The 15,118-nt window shown below is 32.2% G+C and overlaps 1 protein-coding gene across 8 annotated transcripts in view; it reads left to right on the plus strand.

Annotated features, from left to right (window-relative positions):
- LOC128868400 (venom metalloproteinase 3) overlaps positions 1 to 15,118 on the plus strand; it is a 247,771-nt gene that overhangs the window by 12,032 nt on the left and 220,621 nt on the right. For all 8 annotated transcript variants that reach the window (XR_008455111.1, XR_008455109.1, XR_008455110.1 and 5 more), the window contains exon 2: positions 11,627 to 12,355. The gene's annotated coding sequence lies outside the window, so the exon portion shown is untranslated. The remainder of the gene's footprint in view (positions 1 to 11,626; positions 12,356 to 15,118) is intronic.

Below are 15,118 nucleotides of genomic sequence, written 5' to 3' on the forward strand. Positions count from 1 at the left end.
CCTCATATTATCACCAATACCTCAAAAGCAAAACCTATAACTTCTGCTAGTTTTCCATTTGCTCCCATTTATCTTTTGTCGGCCACCAACGTTGCTGTTGAACAGCATTCATTTTTGGACAGAACTGCTGAAATTACAGTCATAGCTCGTTGGCTCAAATAACACCTGTAAATGCTTTGACTACATGAATCCATTGCTGGAACTCTATAGACTGATTTCGTGAACTCGTAAGATACGCAATTGTGCTGAATTTTTGCTGCAATCCAAAACATTACTTATCCAACTTCTCAGTGCAAGGTGAACCCAGATCGAAGTAAACAGGTAATTTAAATTTTTGTTTCGAAAGAGTTATTGGTTTTTTGGAAAATATCAAATTTTTCAATAACTTCGTAAAACACAGGTGAAGGTTAAAGGCTTCTTGCTGTAATTTATTGAGGTAAAAACTCAAAACATCCCCGTATGAAAAAAGAGCAGAAATTGAAAAAAGCAATAAAATGTGCAATAAATTTTAATATTGGAAAATTTAACTAATTCAAATCGAACCAGATTTAAAATAATTTAATTCAGTACAACAAAACAAAAAAAAAAAAGAAAAACTTAAAACAAAAAAAAAACAAAAAATAGCGAGAATTGAGCAAGAAGAAGACATATGCGTGTTCATGCATATTAGGGTGATTCGCTGTTTGGTTGCCTAACCATATATTGCAAGACATTGATATATACATATAATTTTGTATATTAAAAGCTTATTTATAGCATTAAAACCTTAAAAAAAAAAATTATAAACTATGAGCCTTGGTTTGTAATAAAAAAGTTTTTTCAAAACTTAAGTTTTTTTAACATTTGAAAATAAAAAAATTATAAAAAATAGAAAAAAGTGTAAAGAAAGATTTAAGGTTTGGAACTCAAGTTTTTTAAAAACTGTAAAATAAAAAATATACAATAGAAGAAATAGGAAAAAGTATAAATTAAGATTCCTGGTTTGGAACTCAAGTTTTTTTCAAAACTTTAGTTTTTTTTACAACTTTAAAATAAAAACAATTATAAAAAATAGAAAAAAGTGTAGAAAACGATTTCAGGTTTGCAACTCAAGTTTTTTAGAAACTTTAAAATAAAAAAAATTATAAAAAAATAGAAAAAAGTATAAATTAAGATTCTTGCTTTGGAACTCAAGTTTTTTGATTGCGGGAAATTAGTTATCTTGAAAATTTTTACTCTTGCTTAACTTTGCTCTATATGTGTTATCACCTATTATCCAGAATATTGCTTGAAGTTCTCAAATTATAGTCTAAGTACGTGGAAACTCTACCTGGCATTAACTACATTTTCATATGTCTTTAGCCAATCGAAATTTGTTACACTTTTGACCTAGTGCCGAAATACCACTACTGGAGTCTAGGCACATTCCATTTTCATATATTCCCATCGCCCTCTATTTTTTGGTGTTCAATTCCAAATTAAGCGCAATCCGGCGATAAGTTTCTATGTTCCATTCTAAGAGTGCCACAATCTACGAAGGCAAAGTAGGCACCCTTGAAAGCGGTGTCAGAGGAATTGGTTGCCCCGAAAATCAGCTGCCTGCTTACAAAGTTAATATTAAGAAATGTGTGTGCGGACAGAGATAGATTAGATACATATTCGCAGTGTTTTGCGCTCTTTTCTGAGTAGGCAGAAAAAAAACATGTTTTTACGTGGTTGAGTGTAATATTTAAATTTTTACTCAGTGGAAGAGCTACATTTTTTCGTTCAAATGAAAACACCGTAAAATGCATAAAATGCTGCTGCTTATATTTATTTTAAATGTAAATTACCATCAGTGGCTATAAAACTTGTATCTCTTTCAGCAGAGTTATTGTGATTTTGGAGATATTAAGACCGAATTTGATACAAATTAAGTTAGTACTTTAAATATCTTGAAAATTTCCTCTAAAAATTATATAAAAATATATATTTGCTCTAATATGTATAAATATTTTTCTAAGACATATCGACTCACCCTAATGTGCATATATATTTTTAAATTACAAATGCATCACACTGATTAACTGCAGCTTATGAATTAGAGCTTACGAAGTAATTGAACTTTTAATGTCATCAACCAAATTTAATCACATGGGTTTTGTTATAAAAAATATAAAAAAATTAACCAAGAAATATTGCAACAGTTCAATGTGGGTCAAACGAGATCCCATTAATTGTATTACATGTATTATACAATACATGTATGTGTAAACATATCGAATTAATTAAAACAAAAAAGTTCATTCTAATACTTTGAATATTTAATTTAGCACGCATTTGTGCCCTTATATATGTATATATGTATATACTCGTATATAGGTATATCTTGCAATTAAATTTTTGTTAAATTACGACTTTCAAAAAAGTGTTAATCAGAGCGTTAGTTTCGCTAAGAGAATAAAGCAAGGAAAGAGCAGGGGCATGAGGAGTGCGGAAAAGCAACTAAGTATGGATAAAATGTGCGAGTGAGTAGTGGTGAAGCAGTAGCGTAGCGCTGTGAGGCCGATAAGCCAGTGACCTTTAAAATAAAATATCACCAAAAAAAAAACAACAATTGATTCTGTTTCTCATATAAATAGTAACCAACAAAGTCCACAAAGCTCTCAAGGTTGCTCTTGAAATTAATACACAAACAAGTATATATATGTATGCATATGCATACATATAAGTATTTACATGCATACATACACGTACGAACGCTAACACTTGGTTGTGCATTGTGGTAGCTTCTGCTTTGGTCTTCTCCAACTCAATACCTTTAGCTTTCAGTTTCGACTCAACTCTCTGCCCATTTTGATTTATATGCATTTGAGGTGCGAACAATTCATTAACAACTGCCGCAAAATATGAAAATATATGCATGCACGTGTATGTTAATACTTAAATGTAAGTTTTATTAAAACAACTTTGCAGTTGCTCGTGCTAGTGGTTTTAGATTTTGGAGACTATAGTTCGGATTAATAATTTTTCGCATAGCGACATTCTTCGCTCTTGCTAAATACTGTCCTCGCAAATATAGTGCCGATTTTGCACTAATCAAAAAGTTGCTAAAGTAAAAGGAGCAAGAAATGTTTAAATTGCAGCGCAATGCAATATCCATAAACCACTTCCCTCTCTCTCATGGTAATCGCTGTGAAAGGCAAAGGTAGCAGCGCCTTAAGACTTGCAGCTTAGCAAACTATTCAATATTAAGCTTAGGCAGTACAAAAGATAAAATCTAGCGAATGTTGGTTTATAAGTCTAGTCAGAAAAATTAAATGTATATCTCTATACAGAATGTTATATGTGACCTCACGCAAGACCTTACTAAGCTGCATCTGTCAAATGGGAAAATGGTGGTCACTTTACCGACATAATAAAAATCAAGCCTATGAAAAACATAACTTATTGATACAAATATCTGTGTCTTTTGGTAATAATTAATTAATTTTTTGGCAAAAACATAAGTCGAAAATTGTCCTGTCATAAACTATTTAATTCCACCACCACCACCTAGATTATATTAGATTCTTTATGAGACTTGCATTTCGACCTTATGGCCTTTTGCGCCCTCTACTCATCACAGTACCTCACCCAGACCCAGTTGCCTTATTAAAGGCTAGAGCTCGGTCCCAACCTTCTCCACGCTATAGCGCTACATTCCACGAGAACGTGCATTGGAGTCTCATGAGATTGGTCGCAGAAACGACAAGAGTCCGTAGACCAAATCCCGATCATATACAGATAACTTCGCAGTCTGCAGTGGCTTGTGAAAATGCACACCATTCGAGTGAAGGTCTCATTCAGCAAATTGCTATGTTGCCGAACTTCCTTCAATCTCACAAGTGTCCGAAAAGTCTTACTGTTCACTCATTATTTTATATTATTTATATGACGTTGATATATGTACATTAGGAGGGCTTAAAAAAGAAGAAAAATAGAGTAATTTCTTGATTTGACTCCTAAATTTGTTCTTGTAGTATAAAAGTAATATATCACCGTGCCACCAATAATTTGAAAATTACTATTGCATTTGCTTCGGAAAAATGCACTTTTCCTTAAATTTTGTATTAAATGTTTACAGATCGATATTTTTTTTGTTTTTTTATATATTTTTTACTTTATAAAAGTTAACATGACAATACAGTTATTATACAAACTAACGGAGCATCAACTAACTAGCATCAGATGCTTTCGGCTGTGCAGGTTGATATTATTTAGTCTAATTTTTTTGTGTCTTAGTATAATTTTTTGGACATTTTTGAAGAGAAACTAAAGGAGAAGTTGATACAAAATCGATCTGTAAACACTTTATACGAAATTTCCCGTGGGAGTTCAATGGTAATTTTCTACGCTTATTTTTATATTTAAAATGAATGTTTGTCTGTATGCCATCGATGAACTCAAAAACTACTGGACCGATTATTATAAAAATTGGTATATATATGTATTTTTCCACGGAAAAGGTTTGTAAAATATGCTCATTAATGCCACTCGCCACCAGGTGGCGCTGCAGAGTAGCAACGCTCGCCGGGTATAGCTAGTGTTAAATAAAATAGAAATATAAAATAGGTGTACACTTTTATTCGGCGGAACTAAGACAACATATTTTTTTAAATCATATTAATGCAGTTGAATCACGCTTTACCTGACCTACAGTCAGGGAAATTCTCACTGTGACTCATATATAAGTATTTTCTTCAAGTTTTCAGTTTTATGGGACAAATGGGACTATGCAGCTTGAATCTATGGAGTATAGAGATCTCAGTTGTCGAAATGAATTCTGAATATCAACAAAATTAATTAAAGGGCAGATCAATATTCGTCTCTTAAAATGTCCCTATTATTATCCGATTGTTAAAAAGAATCACATTTTTACACCCAAGATCTGAGTAGCCTCTCCAACTATTATCAGATCTGGCAGTCACCAACTCTTATGATAATGAAAAAAATACGAGCTACTTTCAAAGAGCAAATGTATGCACTTCAAGATATGTAAAACGAGAAGTGACGCAAGAAGTTGTTAAAGCATTTTACTTTTATGAAATAATTTCTATAAAATAAATAAAATATTGCTACGAATCATTCCTCCTGTCTGTAAGTTTATGGGTAGAAACTACTTTTCAGAAGCCCTAAAAAACTATAATTAATTCTGGTCTTCGGGCATTGACATCTTTGTGGCGTCTAACAACGAGCCGGTGGTCATCAATAGATGACGTGTTATACTACTATCTTTTTTAGTTTTTTCTGTTCAATTCACATGTCTCCTTTGTTCACTATCAAAATGAAAGCAATTTAGAGCATCTCTCTGAACCAGAGTCCTCCAAGCTCTAAGGTGGTTACCGCAGCTGAAGTTCACTCTCGCTGATCTGCCAGTTCGGTGACACCAAGTGAACTCTAACATCAAGTCTCATCAATGTAGATGAAAGAGTAAGCAAAAAGCAGCTGTGCATTTTTTATTCTCATTACGTTTTAGCTTATCAGGGTATGCATGTGGTATTGGTGGATAAGGCTTACTCCTCTGGACTTTTACTTTGTAAAACTGAGTTCTTAGAATATTTTACAGTGAGGTATTTTGTAATCCGGCATAGTGCGCTAGAATTCTTAAAAAATGTGTTGTTTTGTCTAAACTAGACAAGGCTAAATGTACCGTACGTAGCTACAAGGTGGCACAAAATTAGTCATCGAACTTTGTTTTTGAATACATTTTTTACTAATAAAAAAATTTGCAATTCAGTGATGAAGTCCTTATTTTGGCCTTAATGCGCTCCATTGCTTGTCTGCAGCTGTCTAATTCACACGTGTCAAATATGATTGATGTACAACGTCATTTGCAAAAATTATAAATCTTTTAAGGGTGACTAATTTTGCGCCACCTCGTAGCCACCTGTTCTATCAAATGGAATGTCAAGCAGCCGTACTGTATGCCTAAGCGCCACGTTTCTTAATACTTTGCAACTCGCCTAGCTTACCTCTTCGCTTCTTTCTCCTTAACAACTACAGCCAGTAATCTTTCACGCTCTTCTCTGTATCGGTTTAATCAGTTTTCTGCTCTTTGAACGTTAGCCGATATTGATAGCTAGACGCTCACTAACTCTATTACTCCAAGTATTACTGCTATTCGTGATTTATTTTTGCCGTTGTCATGGTTGTAGTTGTTGTAGCTTATGTCTGCTATTTGTTAATATAGGTTCGTATATCGATTATTTTCCATACACTTTTGATTTTATTATTTTAGTTGCATTGGCTTGTGTTGATTTGCTCACAATGTTGTAATAATACGCGTGGTATTTGTTGTTGTTGCTGCGCAATGATATATGGTTTCGTAGCTGTGTTTTTTGTTTTTGTGATATCATAATTAATGTTGATTTTGCTGTAGCAGTTTTAGTTATTTAATGTTGCTTTTGTTTTTCATTGTTTTTCATCGTGCTTTTGTTTTTTTGTGTTTTTGTTGTGCTGGCTGCATTTTTGCAGTTATTGTATATGAAATTGCTATATTTTCTGCAGCTGTTTTCATTTTTAATCAAGTTTCCATTGATACGATATTTCCCGATGTTACTGCTGACTTCTTTTAAGCACGGCTGAAATCCTCTGCCTGACTTAGTTCCAGTGTTATGAGTGTAGCTCATTTCTCATGAGACGATTAATCGCGCTTGGCTGTTGATTCATATTAATTTCCTGTTCACAGTTCGGCTCTATTTCCCCTAAATTGGTTTAGTTGTTAGTTTATGGTTCTTCAAATCCAGATGCCACTTTCTGATTGAGTCTTGAAGATCGCGAAAAACGATAGCAAATCCACATTTCAACTAGTTTTGACTATTTTTATTTTTATAATATTCATTATTTTATAAATGTATAGCTTATTGGCTAACAGAAATCAAATAAAAAACCATATAAATTCAAATTTCAAATTTTATACAAAAATTAGGTAAATTCTATAAACTTTTTATCGCACTTTCATGGTTTTTAAATAAAATTTATAGAAAAAACTGATATAGTCTTTTATATTTTAGTCCAATAAAATGCAAGCTTGAAGTTACTGAAAATTCTGTTAATTTTTTTTTTCAATTTTTTCCTTGTGTGGGTTACCTTCACATGCCAGATATATATTGAGTATGTCAGGGTGGTTTCTAGATAAGTAGGAATTTAGCCTCCTACAAAATCCATGGCAGCTGATTCTGCGCATCGGAATGGTTTGACTAAATTCTGCCGGCCTAGAAGACTAGCTCTGTCCAGTGTGATGAATCTCAAGTTTCACCTAGAGGGAGTATTCTTTGACTCTGTTTTATCTTTGATATCAACAGCGGTGTAACTAACTGACTGTCCTCTTCTTTAGGAGTGCATTTATTTTCATATTTTCACATTCCAGAAAAAAACTAGCGGAATAATGCTTTAATATTTCTGGAGGGTTTAGGGTTTTTGAAAGATTTAAATAAGACTTAAAATTCTTTGGCTTTCGATTTTTCGACCTCTAGGCAAACTTTTAAGATGCCATTAAATAATTTATCTACATAGGTATGAATTATTAGCGTTAAGTATTTTTTACGACCGCCTAGCCGAATGGGTTGGTATGTCAGGCGAAACACAAAAATTAAGATAAACAAAGTGTACGTAATATATAGTAGTTTGCCAGAAATTGTCTGTTTCTAGATATACTTGGAATAAATAAATAAATACTTGATTAAAAAAAAATTAAAAATTAAAAAATTTTGCGTTGAAAACTTTTGAGGAAAGCTGCTTCCGTAATATACCTTGAAGAATTATAAAAACTTTTAGGGCAAGCTATTTACTTTCATATTAACCCTCAAGCGATTTGCTTCGTTGGGGTACACCCAGCTTTTTGTCACCTGCATTCCCTAGCTTTCCTGGGGCAGCTATTGAGCTAATGCAATGCCATTATTCAACAATCATACATTTCGAAACTTCAAGAGCTACGCCTGATATATAATTTTTTTCCCGATAACATTTTTTTATTTGTGTTTTTTATTTTATATATATATATATATTTCTTTGTTTTGTGGAATTTTTACAATTTTGCTCATATCTATCCTGAAGCTTACAAAACACTTTTTTCCAATACAATACAAAATACGAACAGCAAATTTTTCTGGCTTTGAATATTGCACTGTGATTGCAGCGATTGCTCCAACTGGTTTTGCGTGTCAATGAATATTTTACTGTACAAAAGCAACAAATGGAAAAGTAAAAAAAAAGTAACAATGAAGTAGTAAAATAGATAAAAACAAAAGCAACAACAGCAGACATATGCATGTATAAGTGCAATATTCAACTAGTATAAGTATGTACACGTATATGTAGATGTGCGGGTGAAAGAGAAAGAGCGAGTGAAACAGCTGGTGAAATCAATGAAACGCTTAGACACAGCAGGAAGGGGAAGAAAAAACTTGTTGTGGAAATATTGGATACTACAAATGCCACAAATATGTATATAACTGTATAACGTACAACAATAAACATATGTATGTGTAAATATATATGCACACAAAAACATACATACATCAAAATGGGTGTGCATATGCATGTGCACATGAGCGGTTATTGTGTATTGAATGTCCCCTTATTTTCACAGTTTAAGTAATTTTTACAAATAATTTTATGCATTATAAGTTTGTATGTCCATTTTGTGTTATTCATATGCACAGTTTTTTATGATATATATGTGTGGGAATAAATATGTATATGCATATATGCATAAATATACCCTAGAGGTGACTTTCCCAGCTGGAAAGAAGCTATTTTCCAAAGTCAGCAACAAAATTAATTTTTTGTGAGTTATTGTCCACTCTGTAGCAAATCGTCTGACACACACACACACATACACAAAGATTAGCCTAGTAAATTTTTGTCTGCGTTTACTCTTCTGTTTCATTCATTTGTGGAACAACATCAAGACGCACACCACAAATACGAGGAGGAGCTCGGCCAAACACCCAAAAAGGGTGTAACCGCCAATTATATATATATATATATATAACTCTTCTGCTCACTTGGAACCGGTCAATTGTTTTTGAGTAAAGTGTAGCATAAATTTGCCTAAGGTTAATAATCCAAGTGAGAGGTTTATATGGCAAACTACTTACATGAATGGACACCCTATGTGAATTTCTATACAAACGAAACTAGTTAAAGGTCAACCCATAGTAACGACTGTCACTTTCACTTGTATTCTTTTTCGTTCTAAGGGTAAAAAGAAGAGGAAGTGTGGTATTCCATATTCCATGATATTCCTTAATTAAGTTAAGGAGGCATTCCTCTAAATAGAATTGGTTAAAAAATAAGTTTAGTAAGAAAATCACGGACCATCCCTACATCCATGGGCAATCACGGATCCAGTCAACCCTTGCACTAAAAGTCTGACTAACCAATCTAAATGCTCGAAGAAGTGATTCCCCATTAATTTGAAAATGATGCTGTGGAGTGCGGGATATTCGCACAGAAAGTATGAAAACCCCTTGGGGGTTGATTACCATGCATGGGCAATATCCTCTGCAATTAGTTTGGTTGAGGAACTAAAATGGTTGTTTCACTGTCTAATTAACAAACTTCATTAAAATCCTCCACGATGACGTGTCTACATAGACTTCACAACACTACTTACAACCCTTCAGGGTAAAATTTCGACTGGGTTGGGTGCCTGTCAGTCTATATGCTTGAGCGACAAATATATAACAAACTGTCATTCATGACTCAATAGTGATGACGCCAATATAATTGGCACTTCCAATATGCAATAAAGACAAAAAAAGGCAAAAAAAGATAAAAAAGGCAAAAAAAGGCAAAAAAAAGGCAAAAAAGGCAAAAAAAGTCAATAGCAACTACAACATTTGTTTGAATGCAAACTGAAATTATACAGCTTTTGCCGCACTTCACATGTCAATAAAACTATCATAAATGCCTTCACACGAGGGCATGGAATGGGGGTGTGGCGGGAACAGATTAAAACAAAAAGATTAAAACAAAAAAAAACATATTCAAATATCAAATCATTTGCGTTTGAATATATCTAGCAAGTAGTTGTATAATTTGTGGGTATTCTCAGTATATCTGAGGATTTCTGGGAATATTTTTTGTGGTGAGTGTTGCATGAAGTAAGCGGTATATAAATCCGGGTCAATTCGCTATTGGAAATCATTGGAAACTAATAGCCGTGTACCAATAAATGTTCAATTATAAATGGATAATATAACAAAGAAAAAAAAAAATTATATAGAAGCTGAAAAGTGCATGCTGCTACTAGTTGAGACGGTATTCCGAAGTACACATTGAAACCGAATTAAACTTTCGACTCTTTCAAATTATATAATAAGCCTGGCTGCTGATATGATTCGAGGCGCCAATAAACCAAGCTGTTAATGCATTGATATCGTTTTGTCATGCTCTGATTCAAGTATATGGCTTTTTCCGGCGACCAAAAGGTGCCGTCCAGTGATACGTGAGTGCCGCACCTACCAAAAGCATTCTCCTCATCTTGGACTCATGATCATCATGATTTTCTTCATACGATTTTCTTAAAAGTATGCGAGAAGCTACAATTCCATGATTTTCTTCTGTAGCTTTACGAAGGATTGTGGATGTGGATGTGTAATTATTGAAACTGGAGAAAATAAAGTACATATTTGCCTGAGACTTTTTTCTGAGAATTTGGGTACAATTTTTATTCTAAATATTTTTCGGGTATAATTTTCGGATATAATAAATATTAAATTTACTTTTTGAGTATAATTTTTGAATATTAAATTTTTTTTAATGTTTTCTGAATACTTTTTGGGTGTAATTTTTGAATAATAATATTTTAATATTTTTTAATAATATTTTTTTTAATATTTTCTGAACACTTTTGGAGTATAATTTTTGAATATTAACATTTTTTTTTTTAATTTTCTGAATACTTTCGGAGTATAATTTTTGAATTGTCAATTTTTTTTTTAAATTTTCTGGAAACGTTTTGAGTACAATTTTTGAATATATATATTTTTTGTTTAATTTTGTAACAATTTTTAAGGCTCAGACTTTTTTCTGAGAATTTAGGCACAATTTTTATTCTAAATATTTAGTTTTTGAGTATAATTTTTGAACATTCATTGTTTTTTAATATTTTCTGAATACGTTTTGAGCATAATTTTTGAATATATATATATTTTTTTTTTAATTTTGTAAATATTTTTAAGGCTGAGACTTTTTTCTGAGAATTTAGGTACAATTTTTATTCTAAATAGTTTTTGATTATAATTTTTGAATATTCAATTTGTTTTTATATTTTCTGAATATTTTTTGAGTATAATTCTCGAAATTTAATTTTTTTGTAAATACTGTCTGAATACTTTTTGAACAGTAAATTTTTTTTAATGTTTTCTGAATTTTTTTGGAGTATAATTTTAGGATATTGCATTTTTTTAATATTTTCTGTATGCTTTCTGAGTATAATTTTTGAACAGGAGTTTTTTTTAATACTTTCTGGATATTTTTTATATTTTATCTTATTTTATTTTTTATTTGTAATTTACTGTATTTGGATAGTAGCTATGACATACAAGGTTTACTCTTAAAAAGTATTTTTTACGTTAAAACTTTACTAACTTCGTGCCTTTCATGTTTCTCTTTCCAGCACATTGACGCATTGAATTCCTAAGAGAACAAAAGAAAAGCGGAAAACAAAGAGTCAAAATCAAAGTGAAATTTTGTGTTTAACAAATAAGAAATACTTGCGCGAATAAGTAAATAGCAAAAACATATTTGTTTAAAAAAAATAAAAATTAAATTAAATTCAAACTAAGCAACCTAAAAAGAAAATACACAGCAACAAAAGGGAGGAAGAGACTCTAAAACAACAGCTGCTTGTAATTAATATTGTGTGCTCACTCGAACAGTTTCACTTTCAGTTGGCGGTGTTGTAATAATAAAAGCAAACGCCTCAACAACAACAACAACTACAATAGCCGCAAAAAAAGTGAAGTGCGAAGTGCAAAATTCAACGCCAACAACGTGAACATATTTCCATAGCACAAACAAAAAAACGCATTTATTCATATTTTCCAATTCGCACATTTTCCAACTTTACATTTTTTCCACTTTTCGCTATTTCGGCTTCGTAAAATTTTCGTCGTTTCGCTGAAAAATCGCGCGTGACGCGGCGTCCTCTTTTCGTTCAACTTTGTATTTACGTTGCTGCCACTTCTTCGACTAAAGCTTAGTTTGCACTGCTGTGTTATTTCTTGCCACTTCGCTTTCGGTTGCAAATTTGCCACACACAACTGTACCGCCCGCTTGCCGCTCACTACGTGTGCAAATTCGCTGTGCAGAGATTTTTGCGCGGGCCTTCAGACTTCAGACTGTGGTGAGTTCATGCATACTTTAGCATACATTTTGCCACATATGAATACTTATTCATATATACATTTGCGCATACATATATATGTATGTACAAGTGCTTATGTGCATATGTTGTTCTTATTATTATTTAATTTATGAATTTTTATGCAATATGCACATAAAACAATAGCAAGAAAAATGCAAGAAATGAATGAATGTGGAAAAAATGAGCAAAACAATGACTGCAACAATTTAATTAGTTTGTGTTTATGCGTTGAGTTTTTCACTATATTTCTTCTTTTTGTTTTGTTTTTTGCAAATTTTTTGTTGCATGCAATCGAGAAAAAAAATAAAAAATAAAAAAATGATGTTACGTATACGCCATGTTGCACGTTTTGAAATTATGTTTCTGCTGTTATTGTTTAGCAATAATTTATTTTTTCGTATATATTATGAAGCTTCAAGTGTAGCTTACTAGTTTTTGCAATAATTTTTATAATTTATTTATAATTTTTATTTTTTGCGCTTCATTTTTATATTTTTTTATTAATTTTTCCATTACATGTTTTTTAGTTTTAGTAGAGTAAGACCAACTTATTTTTCTTTTTCTGTTTTTTCGTTGTTGTTTTTTGTTTCTTTTTTTTGTGGGTTGGATATAGTATTTCAGGCATGCAAATATTCGAACTATTTAACCCTAATTTTTTAATAACCAAAATTTCGTTTTTAATTGATATGCCCTTTGTAGCTGCTTATTTTTGCGCATTTATTTTAAATTTTTTTTCATTTTAAATTCTTAAATAACTTAACTCATTCTTAATGAGGTCTCAAAACTGTTTGTTTTGTATTTCGGAAAAAATTAAATGTATTGTGTCATTTATTAACCCTTTTTCTTTAATTTTTAATATTTCTTGGCACAGTTGCTCTATGAGGATGTAATGGGAAATAGTTTTTAAGGTTTATTACATAGTTCTAAAATGTTAAATTTTTTTTATAAATTACACAGGCCGACAAAATTTAACCAACATTCAGACCCAGAAACCAGACTATAAAGGTTAGATAGTGTAGGGGTGTGGTGAGTCAGCACACTTATGGTGTGAGACAAAATTTTAAGAAAAATTCAATTCAAGAAAATTAGTAATCGACTATATCATGTCTATGTTATCTAAATCGATTTTCAGGTGTAGAAAAATTTAGAAACATGAAAATTTCAAAATGCGATATCTCAGCGAAAAAAATGATATTTGAGCAAACTCAAAGCCATTTAAAAAAAGAAGGCTTGTATTTAAAGATGCCATCCTTTAATTTTGGTGAAAGAAAACATCTGCAAGGCTACATAACCTCAAATATGGGCAAAAACGGTGTTTTTTGCACTTTTAGGTTAGGATATCTTGAAAACCAGAGCTGATAGAGCAATTCTGAACCCAGATTTGGATTCAGCGCATCATAAACCTTCGGAAATATATAGTCCGGTTTCTGGGTCTGAGATGCTGTCGGCCTTTGGTTTTCTTGGAAATGATGCTTTAATATATTATATAAAAAAAAAATGGAAAAAACAAACGCAAATAATTTGTCGATTTGCAGCTTTTGACTTTATCTGCTGCTAAGTGAGCGAGTTGTCAGAAGTCGTAAAATCGTCATACAGGTTTCGTCTCCATGTTTTTTTGTCCTCATTGAACCAACCTGTGGTTTTAATATGTCTAACAAGGCTTGTCGTTTTTAAATTGGCTACTTCGGCCTAGTTATTCAAGGAAATTTTTCCTAAAATATTGAACCTTCTTCTATCCAGAGCCATGTACCCGCATAGGAAGTGTTCTATAGTATCTTTTCTTCAATGTTGTTACAGCCTTTGCAACAGTCGTTATAGGGTAATTCCAATCTATTGGCATGACCGCCAATCCATTCTCTTCTTAATTGGTGCGATAACCGCTTACGCGATTTTGGTCGAATTTAACAAAGCGCACCAGTCGTTTATTTCTCGTGCTAACCGGAGCCAATTGGGCACACCAAGTGAAGCCAAGTCCTTCTCCACCTGATCTTTCCAACGCAGAGGAGGCCTTCTTCTTCCTCTACTGCCACCAGCTGGTACCGCATCAAATACTTTCAAAGCCGGAGCGTTTGTATCCATTCGGACGACATGACCCAGCCAACGTAGCCGCTGGATCTTTATTCGCTGCGCTAATCCCTTAGTGCCCTGTTAAGATCCCAAGAAGTTTAGTCTGTCCTTCCTGTTCAGTTTCAACAGTCGGTTTGTGCGGCCCATGCTCCATTTCATACTTGTTAAACAGGTCATGGACCAAGTCCATAGACATATGTAAGTGTATACTTTTTGTATTTGTATAGTATTTTTGTATTTACAAATTTTGGGTTTTTTTTTTTTCTAAGAAGTACATTTTTTATGCCCATAAATTTTTATAGATTAGTGTAAAACATGTTTTAATTATTTTTTAATATTGATTTTAATATTCATATTTTTTAATATTCATTCAAAATTAACATAAAAAATGTTTATTTTGAAAAACCACTAGTTTATTAAATTTCTTAAAAAAAATTATAATTCTAGTAATTAGCCTAAACTTACCTTAGCCTCATTCATTTATTTTCTTAAGTTTTTTCATTTCAAATACTGTAACTTAAGTCTTGCGATTCTTGAATCAGTTGCAAAATTAAGCTTTCTATTTCAACTTAATTTCTACTTGGCCAGCGTTTTCCATAGTCAGGTGCAGTCACATTGACCCTCAAAGCTAGAAATTTCACTTTCAACTTTACATGCAAATTCAAGGTTGTAAAA

The sequence above is a fragment of the Anastrepha ludens genome, chromosome 6 (genome assembly GCF_028408465.1).
Source record: "Anastrepha ludens isolate Willacy chromosome 6, idAnaLude1.1, whole genome shotgun sequence".
NCBI lineage: Eukaryota > Metazoa > Arthropoda > Insecta > Diptera > Tephritidae > Anastrepha > Anastrepha ludens.